Below are 20739 nucleotides of genomic sequence, written 5' to 3' on the forward strand. Positions count from 1 at the left end.
AGAGGTACCAGAACAAAATATAGTGGTGAGAGCTTCAGAACAAGAATTAGTTTGGAGGCGAGATAGAGAAAGAGAAAAAATGCAACAGATAGAGAGGGGCCAATAAGCAATACTGCAGGAACAAAATGACATCAGATGATATAGAGTGGACAGAAGAAAATTTATTGAAGAGGAGATGACAAGGACAGAGTGATAGGAATGGGAAGAGGCAATATAAGAGAGAGAGGGAAAGTGGAGCCCAGAGAAGGGCAAAGGCGACAGAGCTAAAAATACAAGTGAGAAGGACAAACCATAACTAATTTAGGGAAGGGCAGAAAAAGAGCAAATCGCAGAATAAATATATTAGAGAGGAGGGGAAAGCCAGACTGGAGAGGGGGCTTAACAGTAAATGTGGAAAAAGAACAGAAAGATACAAATTAGAAAGTTTCGATAGACATTGGGCAAGACAAAAGAGCAGGGGAAGTTGATATACAAAGGGAGCAAATAAGGGTGTAGGAGGACGAGTGAGAACGAGACAGTGAGACGTGAAATTGAGGTGGGGAGAAGGAGAGAGAGCGAGCGCTCAAAACAGAGCCGATATATAAAAAAACAGCAGTAGCATAGGTAAGTTAAAAAAATACAAGACCTATTGCATTGCAAATGCTTGTTTACTTTGTTTTCTTTTCACTTCTAGCCAAAAATAATAACAAGTAAAAAAATTAAAAGTATAGCGCCGCCTGTGTAATTAAGCCAAATACAAAGTGTACAGAACTGCCACCATACAATGTATCCACTGCAACTGTGCATTAACTAACAGTAATCAATTGGTGATGTAGAGAATGCTAGAAAGTCAAAAAGTTTGGCACAACTAGTCCTTGGGATCATCTGGACTATTGTTTGTTGGTATACCGGGGTGTATGGCAGAGGCCGGGGGAGCACTTTTAGTCAGGGTGCAAAACCTATCACCCAATAGTGTAACTTGTGCATGGTGTGCTGTAAACCTCAAATACATTTTTAAAAATTCAAGTGCATCCTTCGCTGCTGTGCTACATCTGCACAAGATCCGGCCCACATTCACAAAGGCCCTATCGCTGACAATGCTGTTTCTCTCCGAAGTTGTGCCTCACACCAGTGCAACTTTTCATTATCAGCTCACAACTACAGAAAGTATATGACCTTCCTTCAGTAGCCGGTTGCCTATTTAGCTTTATGGCAGATGAGCATTTCGAGAATATGGTAATAAAGCCTCACTCACCGTAACACCGTAGGATGGGCTGTAATTTCAGAGCGCTAATGGGTTACAAACAATATTATGACGGGGAACGATTGATCCAATAAAGGCCTGCAGTATTATTAAAAATGACTTAATATAGATCACCGTTAACCCATGCACACACAGTTGTCATCCAAACTATTTCCAAATCTATTAACGACTAGCGGTAACAAGTCCCCGCCGGGCCGCCGCGCTGCCCGCGACGACCCGGAAGCGGTTGGGAAGCCGGCCAATCCCAGCGCGGCCCCAACCGGAAGTCCCGCCCCATCGCGGCGAGAGACAGAGAGAGCTGCCCGAGGAGCCACGAAGGCTCCGCATTGAGTCCCGGTCCCGAGATGGGGGACCGGGTGAAGAGCGGGCGGGCGCATGGGGAAGGCGGGGCTCTCATGTGGTGAGAGAGCCCCGCAAAGCGCTACCGCCGCCCGAGATGCTGATCCGCCGCCGAGCACCGCCAGAACAGGTAAGTGTGTTGAGTGAGAGGAGGGGGGGTGGGGTGTACGCGTGTGTGTGTGTCTGTTTGAGTGTGTTTGTGCGTGCGTCTGTCTGTCTGTGTGCGCGTGTGTATGTTTAAGGAGGGGTGCGTGTGTGTATATGCAGTGTGTGTATGGCTTTCTTTGTGCGCATGCGTGAGTGACGACGTGCGCGCTCACGAGGTCGAATCTCGGCCTGCAAATGCGCGTGGCACTTTGCTGTCCTCATTCCCCGAAAAGTAACAACATAAGTTGTCTCGCTAGACGCAAAAGCTTCGCTTTTGCTTACGTCTAGCGAGACCTAAAAAAAAGGGTAATAAAAAACAAACCATCTCACAAAGGAAAAATGTGAAAGCAGGTGCCATGCTGAAACCGTAGCGCAGCGCCCAGTAATGTAAAAATTATTTTGCCGAGCTGCGCGGCCTGTCCCGCGAGTGCGAGTGCGTGTGGCCCCATTGTGAAAGTGAAAGTGCACACAGCACACTACAAATACCAAAAAAAAGCATCCGCCATTGCTAAAGCTGGCGTTCCACCAGCGCTCTTTAGATTAATTAAGCAAAGAGTTCTCCTGAAGGGCTAATGCAAGCAATACCGCAAGGGCACATGTATAAGGTCCAGTCTTGATGGGAGGTTACAAAACGAGACAGGGAGGTACTAAGGAAGGACTAATTAACCTATTAGCTAAGCAAAAGACAACATCTACAAAGGACAGACACAGCAGTCAATTGAAAAGATGGATGGAGAATGGGTGGAGCTTCAAGTCCATACCTGCATACAGCATGCCTTGGAGAGCAGTGCATGCGCTGCCCAGGCTCGAACTAATAACAGGGCTCATCACAACAAAACAGTCAAAATGTGAACGCACCACAACAGCTACAGGACAACACAATAATATCACATTGCAATAATGAAGCACAAAAACACAACAGCACCAAAAAGAACACATCTACAACATACAAAATACTATACAACACATGTACACAAACATTTTTTTCACACCTGTCACCACCAGAAATGTGCCTTCACAAAACGATGATGAAAGGTGGTTTCGCCAAGCTCCGCCTTTCCTACCACCAAGGCCATGAAATATCACCTGACAAAAATGTATTGCGATACTGGCATCTTGAGTGGGTTAGCTATAAAATTATTATATTTGTATCTGCATTTTGCACTAGTGTTTTATTTATTGCTGCGCAGAAGAGTCTGATGATGTTGCTTCTCGAAGTTTTCTTTTTCTACCTCATTTTTGGAACACATTATTTGCTCTATTCAATTTTCTAAATAGGCTGTGTGGGCAAAACACAATATGCAACTCAGCAAAAATGCACTTGCATAGCTGCCTGGAACTCTGAAACCAGCCACCCTTGCCAGCTGATCATATTCAACTCTCTGGATGGTTGCTTTCTAGCTCAGGCCTCCCAAGGCTTGACATACTGTCCACCTCCCAGGCAAAGAATACAGTGAAGATATTCAAAGCCATTCATAGTCATCTGAAATAGATGGCATAAACAGCTTAAAAACTTCAGGCTCTGTTAACAAAGACCTATGATTCATAGTCGGACACCTGCTGCTGTACAAGTAACCTTACATTTGGAGCACTTTTCTCATGTTTTAGGGATTCATATAGGTAACACCAAAGTAGACTTAAGCAGTTTAGCAGTACTACAGCATGTAAAAATTACAAATGTTAATTTGTCATTGGAGAATATTCCACATGTGCAAATGTGACATAAATGTATTTTCATGGGGAAAAATATTGTACAAGAACAAATGTCTATCTCTACATTCAAGTAAATACGGGCATCAGTGGTGTAGCTAGGGAGTTGGGGGGGGCGGTCCACCCAGGGCGGCACGAGTTTTGGGGGCGGCGGCAATAGCTCCTCAATACGTTTGCCGCGAGGGGGTGGCAAACAGAGAAAATACTCACCAGCACCACCCTGCTCTTCAATGCGGCCACCACAGGGTGGCAAATGCAGAGACCACCACGTGAGCCCATAGGTCTAGCTACGCCACCGACAGGCATTGCTTAATTTGAGCCAATGGTTGCAGGTGGGGCCCACGGTGAGCATTTGTGGGGACTAGCACTTACTTTTCCTCAACAGATTTTCACCCAGAGGAAGAGAGAAAAAACACTTAATAGAGAAAGAAAGAGGAATTGAAAGACGGAAAAACATATAAATGAAAGTCTGCAAGAGTGAGGTAAAGAGGTACAGGTTATATGGTGATAGATTAAAGAGGCATGTGGTGAAATCTAGAATACTTAGTATTCGGCACCCTGACATTCGAAATCTCTGCGGTCTTTTGAGCAAAACGTTGTGCCCTAGAAAATATTATTTTACAAATTAAGCACGGAATACAGGGACATTGCTTCTATGCTCTCTAGGTGGGAAAAAATTGCATGTATTACAGCGTGGAAAACAACGCACAAGACATTTTTGAATACCCGCAAAATGATCAGGCACTTGACATAATATTTCTGGAAGTGCCAAACAGATGTGGGCACAATCCCAAACATAACCTCAAATTGTGAATGTGGCAATTTTGTGGCACAGTTGGCCTTTCTCTATTCGTTAGTACATTCAGAATGTAAAATTTCACATGAAATTTATGGGGCATAATTACAAGCCCCTCTCACCACAGGAACGTCACTTTTAACATCATTCATGTGGCGATAAGGTCTTTGTGTTACTTACAAGGTGGCGTTAAGCCACCTTACGTGAATAAGGCTCTCTTTCTCGCAATACTTGGTGAAAGGGGTGGGCAATTGGTGTTGCAGTGGGCGTTCCACCGTAACACCAATTGAATTTGACGCTGCCCCCTATTTACAACGGTGGCATAACTGAGAGGCAGCGCCAAAATTAAGACCAGGGAAAACCTGGTCTTAACGTAGTGAAACGAGGAGAAATGCTTAATTTTCTCCTTTTTTTGCTGTTTCTATGTGTGCTACATTGTGCAGAACACATATAACAACAAAACACCATGAATGCTTGTTTACGTGCAGGAAGGTTTCCCTTCCTGCACATAAACAATCATTAAACAAATGACAACTTGCAACTTCTATGTGTGCTGCACAATGCAACACACATAAAAATGTTATTGTCACTTGTAATTGTTTATGTGCAGGAAGAGACACATTACTGCACATAAACAATCGTTCCCTCAATGCAGCCATCCTTGCACTATGGTGTAACGGTGCCTGCATTGGCACTAGGCAGCTTAATTTAGCACAAGCGCTAGGGAAAATGCAGGAAAATGCTGCGTCTTTGTAAATACGTGTCATCCCTGGATTTTTGGAACAGTGGAGTGTGGCGTTAGCATTTTGTGCTTAACGTCACGCTCCTCCATTCTCTTGTAAATATGCCCCTACATCTCTAGAATGCTGCTAGTGCACACCTAACATCAACTTTTGTGCCCAAAAACCTCCACAAATTAGTCCAGAGGATTCTTGCTTTCATATTTAGTTTTACCAGGGGCAAAGCTACCAGTGGTGCAGCTGGTGCAATGCACCGGGGCCCTGGGTTATGAAGGGGCCCAACTACCGCAGCCCTTGAGCCCTTGAGCCCTGAGAGACAGCTAAGTAACCATGCTGGAGTTCCAACGGTGACAGAGGATTAAATATGACTTTAAATATTATTTTATTCTGTCAATTGCTGTGTGTTCAAAAGACAGAGGTTAAATGTTAGTCTAGTCTTCTGGCATTTTGATGATTACTCTTTTAACATGGGATATGGTATTTTCTTTGGCTTATGGCAAAGTATGAAGATTTTTATAAAGTGAATTATGTGACAATTTTGCTGGAGTGAAAGGAAAGGCTGCATGATATCATTTTCTTCTAATACAACAACATTAAAATACCTATAAATGAACAGTACAAATATTTCAAAATAAATAAATATTTAGAAAAGCACAAATGAAGCACTTTTTTCCCTCTGAAGTGTAGTGGAAACAAGGATTTTATTTATTTATTTATTTAAAAGGTTTTATATAGCGCTGCCTAGACTCGGAGGTATCAGAGCGCTTTACTTGAGTATCAGACTATAATTGCAGGTTACATCATTACAAAGGTTACACAGTTATTAGAGCCTGGCAACATAGTTACAAGTAAGGTCCAGACAAACAAAAAGGAACATATACGTAAGGGAAAAAGCAGGCAAGGGTAGAGATTCCGGGAAGGGGGGGGGGGGGGGTAAGAGCAGGGGAAGTAGACAGAGAATGGAGGAGGGAAAGAGGAGGGGAGGGTGAGAGACACAGCATTGAAAGAGGAGGGGGAGGGTGACGGAGACACAAACCGGTAGACAAGTCAACGCTGCGTCCAAAGTCCAGTAAGCTGTGATCCCAGGGGAAGTGGTATCATTTCCTCATCTCTGTTGTGAGAGGCTCCCTAAGCGCAGTGGACTCTCTCAGAGGGGTCTCTGAGACTCCAATGCCTACATACTGGATCCTTCCCCAAAAAGGGGAGAGGGAGTGCTTTGGCAAGGGGTGCCATACCATACCTCAACTGTGAGTGGCTCCCTTGGTGCTGTGGACTCTCTCACCAGGTACGCTGAGACTCCAGAGTATATATATTGGATCTTTCCCCAACAAGAGGAGAAGGAGTGCTTAGTCAAAGGGCACAAAAGGACAGGAGGTTAGGCGGTGTAGCGGGCAAGGGGAAAGATTCAGGTGAGAGGAGATAGGAGCAAAGGTAGTAGAAAAGACCAAAAGAGTGCTAAATGGGAACAGATATATAGATAGGAGATAAGGAAAAAGCAGAGTTACAGAAATACGATGGGGGGTGGGCAAGACTGGGGAGAAAAAAAAACTGTGCTCAAAGTTCGGCTGGGTAGATGACAGTCAGTGGATGAACCAAATAGCTGAACAGAAGAGCTCCACCGGGCGTCGGACATAGTGCTCGGACTCCGCTGTCAGCATGGATATCAGGAGGGATGTATGACGTTACAACGCATGCTTTTACCACGCATGCTTTTACAATGCTGTTTTTACATCGCATACCATTACAACGCATAGCGCTTTGGGGTGCTGGATAGTGAATAGTTTAATTTACTATTCCTACTCCAGTCCCCGTGGACACTAGGGAAGGTGTTGGATAGTAAATTAAATCTATTCCCTATCCTAGAGCGCCCCCAGCGCAATGCGTTGTAATGGTTTGCGTTGTAAAAGTTGCGTCGTAAAGGCACTGCGTGGTAAAAGTTGCGTTGTAAAGGATGTTTACCGATCAGGAGTATACTCAGAGATTGTCATTGTGCATTGATTAGGTGGTGGTCGCTTCCACCCCTCGTTCACCTCTGCTCCAGCGCTGCCTCTTTGCTCTATTTACTCTGCCCCAGGGTCCCAATAGACGCCCCGGTCCCAGGCACATTCGCTACCTAGTGAGTGTAGAAGCGAAGAATAGCACAACCTTGTTATTTGTGGCTCTTTTGGGTGGCATAAGGTGAGCGCCGTCTGGTCAGCCACCGGCCGCCCTTTGTTCTTTGTGTATCGAAGGTGCTTTCTCCAAAGGGGTGTGGGGTTCTCTGTTGGTGTCGCTCTATTTGCTGAGGCCCCCACGACTCAGGACTCCTACTCCTAGACGTTCGCTAAGTGTTAGGCGCCGATCCCCGCCTCGTTGAGCGCACAGGGCAGATAGCTTAATGGTGTGGGCTAGGAGCTCCTTCTCGATATCTCTCTCCCATAGCCAGAGTCGTCTGTTAGTTGTTACATCTTGGTTTTGCTGGCCTTGTCATTGTGGGGATGTCCTGAGCGGCGGCCATCAAAGGGTCAGGCATGGATCTACCGGCTCTATCCCATCAAGACACTTGGTGTTGTATATATTACACATATTCATTGAAACACAATTCCACACATTATTGTGTAGCCTCTGTATAGTTTTATCATTAAAACTGTATGTCTGTGCAAATTTAGTGATCATTTAAATGGAAGGTGTGCTCTGTTAATAACAGTGGCTAATGTACCATGCTTTAGTAATATAGTTGTGAAAATGTACTCCAAAATGTAAAACTAGCTACCTACTACAACGTTGCCATCTTCCTGCTGAATGGGTATGGCTCATTTGTGAAAAATTCAACCTGTAGAACCAGAGATATACAGATTTAAAGATTTAATTGAAAATAGCACCAAAAAGCACAAAGCGCCAACTGTGGATTTCTGGTCAAGCTGGACAGGGACAAAGTCAAAAATTCAAGCTGACTGCAATGGAGCGAGGGCCAGCTACAGGGACCTAATTAGTCCAGTTGAACAGAGAACCTTAAATTCTGGTTTGCAGAGTGTTGGGAGGATCCACGTTGAAGATGTGTCACACAGTCGAAGCATCGGTCCCAAGATGTGGCAATGCTGTTATGCGTGGGCCTGCGCCATCCACAAGGGTTACATGTTTTCGCGTGTGTGGCGCCAAGGATGTGGTGCACAGTCGGGGTGATGAGTCAGTTCTGAGGAGCTACAATGCAAAGTTGTCATCATAGTCATGGCTGCCGTTGACAAGAGATGTGAGGGACTGCACTGAGAATGAGCCATGCAGAAACAATTCTGATGGGGCTGTGTAGGAGGTGCAGGTCTTTGGACACATCCAATCCAAGCAGCAGCAGCAATTAGTTTGTTCTGCTCAGGTTTTAGGCTATGCAGCAGAGAAGATGCGTTGGTTCAGCTGGATCCACAGGCTGGCAGAGCACCCTAAGCCCACTTCCAAGTTTCCAGGATTGGTGTGGCCCCAATTGGCAGGGGAAAATCACATATGACAGAGTACAGGTGGAGGTGCAAGGTTGTTGGAAGCTTTTTGTGTCCCTGCAGCTTCAATTAGGGAGCCAGCCAACTAGCCCTTGGAGTCACTCTAGGTCTTGGGTTTAAGTGATGTAGGTCGAGTCTTTACACCCAAACAAAAGGGCTTCCGGTAGCAGGTCAGCACAGCAGGGAAACAGTTCTTAAAAGCAGCAGTTCAGAAGATTGGCAACACAGCAGTTCTTCTTACTGGCAGAGTATCCAGAAGTCCTGAAGTGTACTGAAGAGTTGGTGTCTAAGATCCAGTGTTTATACCCGGCTGTGTCTTTGAAGTAAGGAGAAGCTTCTAGAGGTGTGCCTGTGAGGTGCACATATGTTCTGTCTATCTGGCCCTGGCCCCAGACTAACTACAGGGGTATGCAGCCCTTTGTGTGGATATAGGACACAACCTATTCAGTGTAAGTGGGGCTGGCCCAGCTCCCCCCTCCCATCCTGCCAGTGATAGTCCATCCAGTACACCTAAGCTCCCCATTGTGTGTGGCTGTCTAGGAGGAATACACAACGCCCACCTGTGAACTATACTCAGTCATGTTCCCCAGAGACAGGCTGCAGACACCAAATGGCTAACACAAGAAAATGCCAACTTTCTAAAAGGGCCATTTTCAAAATGGTACTTTAATATCGGACTTCCCTATAATTTAGGCTTTTCAGAGGGTAGTGCTAAGCATTTGTTGTACTCACAGAGGCAATAAAGTAGACACATTCTCTCAAGAATAAATCCAAGACCAATCTATAAAAATAGTATACATTTTTATGTATGTTTTACAACCAAGAACTTAGATTTACAGAAAGTACTTTTAAAGTTACCATTTTTAAGAGTTCGGGAAATATATCCATTTTTTGCACAATTAAGCACTATAGAAGTCAAAGGGGAAAATCAGAAAAAAAACATAGAAAATCAGGCAATGCTTTCACTAAGTTCACCATCTCGTTTTAGGTCGATAGCAGGACCAGGTCCAAAGTGCAGCAGCAGACTATCGGGAGTGTCCCTGATTTGGCCGGAAGCATTGTACTGAGGGTGATGGTATCCGGTGTGCTACCACGAAGACGCTTCGCCTGGTAAGACACTACACAGGTTAAAGGTAAGTCCGGTTTGTCCCACTCGAAGGCAGCGGTCACATTGCTACACCCAAACCCCCCGTGGCTTCCTTGTAAGCCCAAGAGCTAAACGTGGGGCCACGGTTAGAATGTAATGTGCCAATTGCGTATGTCTCTATAAAGACTTCCAAATCTTTGATAACAGTTTGAGCGTCAGCCAAGCGATGGGGTCACACCCTCTAGGAATTTCGAACAGGAATCCACTGCAACCATGATATACTTATAAGCCCTATCTGTTTGTAAGGGACCGCAGTGGTCCAAATAAACACACACAAGTGGTTTGTCGGATATTAATAATGGTGTCTGCGCTGGAAGTGTTATGGTGGAGCCTTTCATCATGCTGGCAGATGTCACATTTCAAGGCATAATCTTTAGTCTGCTTTGTTAATCCTGGCCACCAATAGCGTTGTTTCAGAAAATAAACAGTCACTGTAACCCCTGCCTGCGCGGAACCCAGACCCTCGTGCGCAGCTAATATTAAGCCTAATCTGCGATCCATGTTTGGTATTACTCCATCCCCCACTCCAGGAATCTGAGTAAAAGGAATGATGTTTGCATCTAACTTGTAGGAGTACTTGAGTAGAATTCTTTTTCGGAAGTGCTGATTTATTGTGTGTAGCAATAATTGCAACCATAATCTCACAGTCTATTCTCGTTTTTGAATGAGTGATTGATTGCAGCTACGGAAGCCGTGCGTACAGCTCCCTTCGCTTCTTCATCAGCCAATGAATTCCCTTTAACTCCCTTTAACTCAATGTTTGTATCACGTGAGCTCTCGGTAGTTCACTTTTTAACTCTACTATCTGTTCCCATAGCGTTTGTGCTTAATCGTGCCACCTATTTCATCCTTGAATCCATTTTGACCCCGATGGTGTAAGTACTCATTGTACGACTGTACACAGTAAAACGAATCACACACAATTAGTGTGGGGAATTCTCGATCCGTATTTGCCAGTAACAGAGCTTTTAATTCTGCTAGCTGCACCCTGCAATCTCCCAGAGATTGTATTTTTGTACAACCTGGTTGAAATTTTCCATCCTGCATGCGTCCTTTAACGATTGCGCATGCAGCGCTGTATTGTTGTTTACTTCCAATGGCCGGCTTAGCAAATCCGTCAGTGTAAATTACATATTCAGACTGATCTGAAGGCATTATTTCATTCAATAGAGAAAATTCATGTTCGTATTGCAGGAATGCTTGTGTCTTTAGACTTGGGTCGTACCTGTATTCTACGTCTATTGCAGTGTGAGAATTAGCCCATTGTATCCATCTCAGATGTAAGGCTTTTGTGTTAGGGACGCTTGCCTTTGTTGCAGCCTCTGCAGCTGGTACTGGAGTCACAACAAGTATTGGAATATAACAGGTTAAAGGTAAGTCTGGTAGGTCCCACTAGAGGGGGGGGGGTCACAAGGGTCTCAGGATCATAAGAGCAGAGCTCGGTCATCATTACCAGGGCTGGTTGGGCCAGGTGCAGAGCAGTTAGGTTAACCATGCATCAAGAGGTCCTCGTGGTCAGGAGCAGGCAACTTGGAGAGGCAATTTCGGGCCAGCTGGGCCACTCACAATATGGTCTCATGGGTCTCAACGTCCCACGATGGGTGATTCCTTCTGTGGTAGTTGCTGTCCACAATGGACTCATTGTCTCGCTGTTTGCTGAAGGGAGTCCATTATCCCTGGAACTGGTACGGTGCAGCTCCATTAGGTCATGGTGTCGCCAAACTTGGTGAAGAGACAGATCTGACCCTTCTTCTGGTGTGGGTGCTGTGTCGGAGTCATCGGGGAGCAGCATGTTGACAAACCAGACTTAGCAGTGTCGGTGCCTGGCAGAGCTCCAGAGTTTTTGGATTCTTCAACGGGTAAGGAGAAGACTGCACAACCCTGATTTCTGAGACCTTGAAGCAGCTGGCAGGGTTTGGTGCCAATTTTCACTGCAGCAGGGCTTCAGATCTTGGGTACCAGCTCTTCTTTGTCCGTGTCTTCTTCTTATTTTATTTTTTATTTTGAAGGTTTTATATAGCGAGAACAAGACTCTTACGAGTAACAGAGTGCTTCACAGATCATACGTGGAAAGAACGAAATAACATCACACGTTCTAAGAGAAAACAGTAATACAAAGCAAATAATATCATAGATTAAGCTGACCGAAGGTCAAACTATGGAGCATAGAAAACAGGATACGAATACAATACTGAAAAACAGTTATAGAGTTCACGTGAATTTAGCCATGAGGATCGCTTTCACTTCTATTTTGAATGCGGCAGAGGAAGGGTTCATTCTTGTTCAATAGACAAAGCATTCCAGATCCTAGGAGCCATACCAGAGAAGGATCGGTAATAGGTTTTTTCTTGGCAAATCGTTGGGGTTTTAGCAGAAGAGTCTTGAAACTCATTGAGGCTCTGTTGCACGCAGAGAGCACTAGTTTCTGAGCTAGATAGAGTGGGGCGTTGTGGTAGAGGGCCTTGTGCATCATACAAGCTATTTTGAGATGGATTCTGGCTTCAAATGGTAGCCAGTTGAGGGCTCTCAAGTCTGGGTCCAAGGCCTAGGGATTCTATCTAAATACAACATTTAGGGTTGTTAAAGGGGAATTAAGGAGGAAGACATGTAGTGGCCAACGGGCTACCTACCCTTATGGTGTCTACACCCTCTAAGTGACCACTGCCTGTGGGAAGGTCCCCATATAGGTTATTTTCCTACCATCTAAAATTTTCAGGAGAGGGCTTCACATTGCCTGCCACACCTTAGGGGTGACCCTGGCTGAATGTGGACACTCCTCCAAATCGAAATATTTTAACCACCTGTCCTCCTGCTAAATTTGGAGCAGGGCAGGGGGAGTTGGCATCCCCCACTATCTGGGGAAGCTTGGGCTGCACTGCAAAGGTGGCTTCACCTTTGAAGCTTCCCATCCTGGAAAATCATTCTGGCCTGGAGGAGGTGTAAAGCATCTCCGCCCACAGTAGGCTTTGTTTCTGGCCTCTGAAAGCATGGGCTCTCGCCCCATGAGGTCAGAAACCTGTCTGGTAGTGGCAGGCTGGCTTTGACTTGTCGAAAATTCTTAAGAAATGAGAGGGACCCCTTTATACCAAAGGAATAGGGTACTATACAACTGTATCATAAAATAAGTTTCCTCTTACAGACAAACAGATTTTAACTGGAACCATTAAAAGCACCTCATATTGATAGTAGGAGGGTACAAGGACATCTAGAACGTAACGTTGCAGTGGCAGTCTGGAGCATATACCTCCATCCTCCTTACTAGTGTCCAGGTTAAAAATGTGGAACATATCTTCGTGATACCCTGTGCAGACCCAGAATTTATATGATTGACGTGTGACTCGCTTAAATCGTAGGCGTAGTTGACACCAGTCTAATTAAAATTCTTTCTATTAGGAACTGCCGTTATTTGGTTGCACTTGTTAATTTCCTGTTGCAAACTCAATGATCCCTTTCATAATTAGGGTTTCTCGACGTGCGGGAGTGTCACGTTGTGAATCAGGTATCGTCCATGCATAAAATGACTTGTCAAAGACCGCACCAGTGCTTGGTACGTTCTCAGGGGACCCTCTAAAGGGTCTCCTGTGTGAATTTATTGATAAATCTAACTCTGGCATCAATGAGGATTTATTAAGATGAGATGTTTGGTACCAAACATCTTAGGGTACAGTGAAGCTATCATGGGGCTTGGGAACTTGTAGTGACAAATATCCAGCCCATGCACTCTCTATGGCTTCCCTGTGTGCTTACAATATCCAAGTATGTCCCAGATATTGCAGGGTCATATCTTCTCATGCAGATATTTCCACACAAGGGATATAGTGCACCCTGCCTTCGGGATGTAAGGTCTGCAGTAGGGGTGACGTAGGGTTGACTTACCTGTATCTCATGCAGTATATGAGGAAATGGCACACATGGCTTTGGTCTGTTTTAACTCTCCTGTTTTCTCTGCACCAAGATACTCAGTCTGCAATGGCTGTATGCACTGTCTTGATGAGGGGTCTCTGGGGTGGCACAATTTGTGCTGCAGCCCCAGTGGACCTTCAGTACCCATGCCCTAGTTACCAGGGGTACCATTTAGTGGGGACTTAGAAGGGTGACTAAAGTTGTGCCATTCATGGTACAGTTTTGGGAAAGAGATCTGGCACTGGGAAGCTGGTTAGCTGGGACACATCAGGAATCAAGCAAAAACAGAGGGATAACCAAAAGAGTCCACATACATCAGACTCACATAGATTGCAGTGCTGGTACAAGTGTTTAATGGGAGATTAGATAACCTCAGTGTACATTGAGGCTTTAGTGTAGTTTACTTCAACAGCTTTGAATTGTACTAGTGGTCCAATGCACCTTCCTACTAGGGAGTTATTCAGTGTACTTGTGTGAGTGTAGAAAAGCCACTATGTTTAGTGAGTGCATTGCAACGGATGTGCCTCTGTGAAAGCAAGATTAACATTGCCTTTTGTGAGTGCAGGGTTAATGGTCTACATATTGAATGATGTGCCTTTGTCAGTGCAGAGTAAAGCATATACCTGTGTGAGTGCATTTTTAGTGATGTTCCTACGTGTGGGTATCAGTGTGAATATGTGGTCCCGCATGTTATGTTTTTTAGTGCATGCACCTTACATGGGATAAACCTATTGAAAATGGTAGTGAGTTTTGATGTGGTAGGTGCAGACTCTGACAAAAGAAGTTGAGGAATGTCTGGGGCAGCTGGCAGACTGAGATGTCACCTTAGTGAGTGGGCCCAAACTTTGCATGCTCTAGGGCCCATGGCAACCTAGCTATGCCACTGAGGTTTACATTTAATACAGTTATGTCTTCATTACAATGAAACCTCCATACTAAATTACAAATGCTTTCATTTCTCAAATAATAGCATATTTTGTGCATAATGTCTGGAAAAGCAGTTCACAGGCCACAGCGGTCGACAGTGAGGTCAGACTAAGATAGAAAGCCTATAGTCAGGGAGTGAATGAAACTTTGTAAAGATTGCTGCCACAGTGAAGCACAATCAGCAAATGAATGGCAGGCTAGTGGGTACACTAAGGCGATGATATATTTTAGGCTTATATCAGTTGATCAGCTTTCTTTCTAAATGTTTGGACAACAAAATGTACTGTAAAACAAACATTGGCAATGCCAATAGAACTGGTTTTGGCAAGAGTTAATTTATTTTTCTTATTTACGTTCTGCAAAGTTATGCAAAATGCAATTCAATTGGCAAACAAATTAACAAAAATAGAAAATAAAGGAATGGCCGAGCACCCCAGGCACACCAGCCCTGGATTGAAGTGGACTAATTTTCCTGTGGCTCTTAAGTGGCCTTATTTTCCCGTGGCTCTGCACATATCCTGGTTACGGTAAAAAAAACTCACATTTCAAGGCAGCTAATCAATGAAGTTGACAGACCATTTGCCCATGCTGTATCTGGATTGAGTGGAAGCAAAACGTTGATGACACTTGAACAGACCAATTGACGAAGAGGAATGACTAAAAGCCCTTTATATTTATCTGGGAATAGGTTTTTATTATGATTTTTAATAAAACATGAGACTCTTTGCCAGATCTAAGACAAATGTTAGAGGAAGAAAGAATTTAAGGATTTTTTTTGAAAAAAATGATTCAGTCGGATTTGCCATGTTATAATTGCTGATCTGAAGATTTGTTATGGGCTCATTGTGACTAATGCACAAGCTAAGCTAAAATGCACAGTAATCAGTGCCGCAAACTGTTCAGTTTTTTCATATGTCACTTAAAAAGCTTCTTATAAATCATCCTCTGACACTGCCCTGTTTTAGTTTATTAGCCCTCGCATCAGACTCTCTAAATCCCATCTGCTGGTTGTGAAGAGAATAGTGAATAAAAAATTAGCGCTAAAGACAGATCCATATTTTAAATCAATCATGACTGGCTTCAAAGGGGCCTAAACATGTGAAGGTCCACATTCAGCCTATTACGTAATATCTTCCTTCTGCCATCTACTTGTAATGACATAAAGTTCAAATGAGACAGGAGGATTTGAGTGACAGTGAAATTAAACTGAGTGGAAATGTGTACAACGAGTTACAGTTAGACATTAAAATATATGCATACATATTATTTCAATGCTATATCTAGTAAAACAAGGAAACAACAATTTACTATACTGTGAAGTAGAAAGTAAGCATTCGCCTATGTTCATCTATTCACCACACAAACACACGGGGTGGTCCAGGGGGTGGATACCATCCCTATCTGGTCTGAACCTCATGGGGAATGTCATCTACCAGCCAATGGGCAGGGATAGAGCTTCCATACATGTACTTTACAAACTGCTTGGCCCAGTCCCAAAGAAAGTAGGATTTTTGTAACTGGCCACGGTTCTTCAGATTCTCCTTACAAAGCCATTCCTGAACCGGTGGGGTGCAAACTATAAACACACTTCTAGTTAGTCTACATTATGCTCCCCTCAATAGGCACCTGGCCCTGCTCCCAAAATCAAAACATTCCCCAGGGTAAGCATTATTTCCATGATTTATTTGAGAAATGCCTCAGTGCAAATTAGAAATGACCCCATTGAAAACACCAAGTTCCTATGAAGAACCCCAGGACCTTATTGCTTCTTTAGTAAATCTAAACAGAGTGACCTTTCCTGAAAACCCCACTAAGTGCTACTTGTGCGTGGGATCAGAGATGCAAACTCACATTTATCTGGCTAAGTACACTGTTTAATCTGGGGATCTAATGCATAAATTCTGTTTTGTGGAGTACTAATAAACAGCCATCATGATCGGTTCCTATGTGATGAAAAACAAAAGGAAATGTCATTGAGGCGCACATTCCAAAGGGAAAAAGATAACAATACTGTCTGAATTTGTTGGTCACCATCTGTGTATCTTTCAACACCCACTGAAGAAATGGTGGTTCAATTCTTTCAAATGATTTTTCTCTAGCTATGGAAAAGGCTGAAATACAGTACAGAGGTAAGGCATAGTGCTGATTGCATCACCGTAGAAGAGTGATTAGTTTTAAGATTGCTGACCAATAACAGATTTTGATTAGGAATATTTCCCGCAGTAGCTGTAACATCACATGGGTCATGTTTTAGGAATAAACTGATGAAAGGGGAAATAGGTTGGTAATGATTTGAAAAGAGAGGACAAGTTTGGTTTATGAAACGCAGTTGCTGCCGCCTCTGGACCTTTGATTGCAGTCTCAACCTGTGTGACACTCAAATGAGACTGAGGTAGAATGCGGGTTCCCAGAGCATCATCATGTGAGGTGCTTGGGGTTTTGCCGGAGGGCCAATTGCAATGACTTGTCTTAATAATTGTGACAAAAGTCTCTATGGTAGCCCTTGAGGCTACTGATAGGGCCTCTCTCCTTAGAGCATCTAGAGAAATCAGTGATATTTCAAGGCGCTTGGATCAACCTGCTGTAACATATCCTGCAATCTGTAACATATCCGGCAGATAACCTTGGAACCTCCTGAGACTCAGCCGGGAGTAGTTACGATCGCCCATTGCACTTTTTATCTTGTTTAGATTGTTTTTAAAAATCACTCACCTAGCTCTCCTTGCACCCGATCTACTGTGTGCAAGCACTCCTACACAGCCGATTTAGCGCTGAGAGGGAAAAATCATGGACCAATTTCAGCCGCCATTACCCACGCCGAGCCAAGGACCATGCCCACTTTGAGGCCACGCCCCCCACAACGAGCACAAAAGCGCGCTGAAACACAAGCGCTGCAGATAACCTTGGAACCTCCTGAGGCTCAGCCGGGAGTAGTTACGATCGCCCATTGCACTTTTTATCTTGTTTAGATTGTTTTTAAAAATCACTCACCTAGCTCTCCTTGCACCCGATCTACTGTGTGCAAGCACTCCTACACAGCCGATTTGGCGCTGAGAGGGAGAAATCGTGGACCAATTTCAGCCGCCATTACCCACGCCGAGCCAAGGGACACGCCCACTTTGAGGCCACGCCCCCCACAACGAGCACAAAAGCGCGCTGAAACACAAGCGCTGCAGATAACCTTGGAACCTCCTGTGGCTCAGCCGGGAGTAGTTACGATCGCCCATTGCACTTTTTATCTTGTTTAGATTGTTTTTAATAATCACTCACCTAGCTCTCCTTGCACCCGATCTACTGTGTGCAAGCACTCCTACACAGCCGATTTAGCGCTGAGAGGGAGAAATCGTGGACCAATTTCAGCCGCCATTACCCACGCCGAGCCAAGGGACACGCCCACTTTGAGGCCACGCCCCCTTCACCCTCCCCCTGCTCTATAAACATGTGTATCTGCCAGAGGCGCAGCGGACGAGCGCAGCGGGCGCGACGATTGCGCGCCGAAGGCGCGCTTAAGGCAAGCTTGTCTGCGCTCGTCCGCGCCGAGTCTGGGCCTAGGGCCATACTCCCTGTAGTACAACCACCAGAGCCCAGGTATTACAGTGCTGAAACCCTTTACAGCCTCAAGCCCCCTGTCACTATCTGCCCACGGCATCTCTATTGCGCTGATATTATTCCACAAGCCTGCCCCAAATGCAAGTCACTCCTCAAACCCAAGCCTGCCGTTGAACTTACCCACGACTATCGTATGTTCTTGTTAAACTGGCGCTCCCTGCCGAAACATAGGACCGAAATTGCACTATTATTAGAGGAACGCACGCCAGACATACTGTTCCTGACGGAAACATGGCTCACCACTAAGTCCGACTCTGGCCTAGTTTCCGCCCTCCCTCCAGGTTTCCAAATCACTCGGCAAGACCGACCTAAGGGGAGAGGAGGAGGCCTAGCAATCATTTATAAGGAACAGTTCCACTGCCGAGTTATTCCTGAAACCATCCCTGACTGTGAGAGCCTTACCTTTAGTATCGATCTCTCCCCTAATAACTGCTTCTCAGGTACTCTTATTTACCGCCCCCCCTGGCCCCCTAAGCAGTTCCACAACCTTCTACCTTCGAGTGTGGCGGAACGCGTCAGCACCACGTCCAATTTTACTTTGTTAGGTGATTTCAATCTTCACTTTGATTCCTTATTGGATCACACAGTCACCACGTTGGTAGATGACTTAGCTGCTCTGCAACTTACTCAACACGTCAAGACTCCCACTCACGTCAAGGGCCACCTGTTGGACACTGTGTTCAGCAACTGTGCAGATCTTGTAGTCGGACCGCCAATTCCACTCCCTTGGATAGACCATTTACTGGTCCCCGTCAGTTGGACCGCACTTAAACCCCGCCGATTGGACCCACTACAAGATTCACGCGAGCATGGTCTCGCCTCTCAGTCGACGACTGGTCTATCAAACTTGCCAGTAACCAACCCCTCTACAACGAGGATCCTGGTTTAGCCAACCAGGCTTACGTTGACTGGATTACACAAACCCTTGAAGTCACTCTCCCTAAAAATAAAATCACGCTGAAACGCCCCCACAAAACTGCCCCCTGGTACACGGAGGCTCTCAGGGACAAGAAACGCCAATGCAGAAAAACTGAAAGACGATGGCATCCGGATTACTCTTTAGGTAATAAAACCCGTTACCGAGAGTCAATCAGTGAATACAAAGCAGAAGTTAAAGCTGCCCAGCCTACATATTTTTCAAACTGAATTCTCCTTGCCAAATCAAAACCTAAAGAAATTTTTCAAATTGTGAAAAAATTAACAAAACCCCCACCCAGTCTGCATGATACAAAATCCACTACTCACTGCAATAATGTTGCTGAGTTTTTTCATCAAAAAGTGAACAAAATCTACTCAGCCTTCCCCCCTAGAGGCATCACCTCCCCAGCCCAAATCAATAAAGTCATAGCATCCCCCTTCCCTCAGCCTCAACCCACTCTGACTCACTTCCCCCTCCTAGATCTTGCAACCCTTGAATCCGTAGCTCAGAAAGTAAAATCCGGGTCCCCAGACGACCCAGCCCCGCCAGACATCATAATGCCAGCATCCCAGATCATTCTGCCAACTATTAGGGATGTCTTGAATGCATCTATCATTTCCGGCACTGGCCCGCCTGTTTGGAAACGGGCCATGGTCCGATCATTATTAAAGAAACCCAATTTAGACCCGTCAGATCTTGGCAACTACCGGACCATCTCCCTGCTCCCGTGGGTGAGCAAAATTCTGGAAAGATATATAAATCTCCAACTGGTAAACTTCTTAGAAGATCACCAATTGTTAGACCCCACCCAGACGGGCTTCAGACCCAAACACGGGACCGAGACCGCCCTCCTCATGGTCACTGAGGAATCCAGAAAAATCCTGGATCAAGGAGGATCAGTGGCAGTGATCCTCCTTGACCTCAGCGCGGCTTTTGACATGGTCAGCCACGACACCTTGCTGTACCGCCTGTCTAGCGCCGGGATCAAGGACAAAGCCTGGCTCTGGTTCAAATCCTTCCTGGAGGACAGATCCTTATGAGTATTCGATGGTGAGTCTGTGTCCACCAGCAGACCGTTAAAGTGCGGAGTACCCCAGGGCTCCTCTCTAAGTCCTGCACTTTTCAACATCTATATGAGGCCACTGGCTGAGGTCGTCCGCCCATTTGGGGTTAAGATTATTTATTACGCGGATGACACGCAGCTGGTGGTCTCACTGGCGCAGGAGGCCAACATGCCTGCGTCAGGCGGACTTAGAGAGTGCCTAGAGGAAGTAAAAATCTGGATGTCCTCATCATCCCTTAAACTAAATGGGGACAAAACGGAGTTGATGCTCCTAGGCCCCCCTGATCCCTGTTTCTTTAACTCTCTGTGGCCCCCCTGTCTAGGCCCTCCTCCAACCCCTAAAGACAACATCAAGAGCCTTGGGGTTTGGTTGGATAGATCCCTCTCATTCAACACTCAAGCCACAAAACTTTCAGCTACCTGTTTTGGCCTCCTCAGGATGCTAAAGAAGATCCTTCCTCTTCTACCCATGGAAGCCAAGCAGGTAGCTATACAGGGTCTAATACAGTCGCGCCTAGACTTTAACAACATGCTCTATCTCGGCGCCCCAGAGTACACCCTGCGCAGACTCCAGACAGTGCAGAACTGTGCTGCCCGCCTACTGCTCGAGCTCCCTCGCAGACAATCAGTGAGGGCTGGGCTGGTCAGCCTTCACTGGCTGCCAGTGCGCCAGAAAATCCTCTTCAAGGCCATGTGCATTGCCCATCAGGCCTTCTGGGGCACAGGCCC

The sequence above is a fragment of the Lissotriton helveticus genome, chromosome 5_1 (genome assembly GCF_964261635.1).
Source record: "Lissotriton helveticus chromosome 5_1, aLisHel1.1, whole genome shotgun sequence".
In the NCBI taxonomy this organism is placed as follows: domain Eukaryota; kingdom Metazoa; phylum Chordata; class Amphibia; order Caudata; family Salamandridae; genus Lissotriton; species Lissotriton helveticus.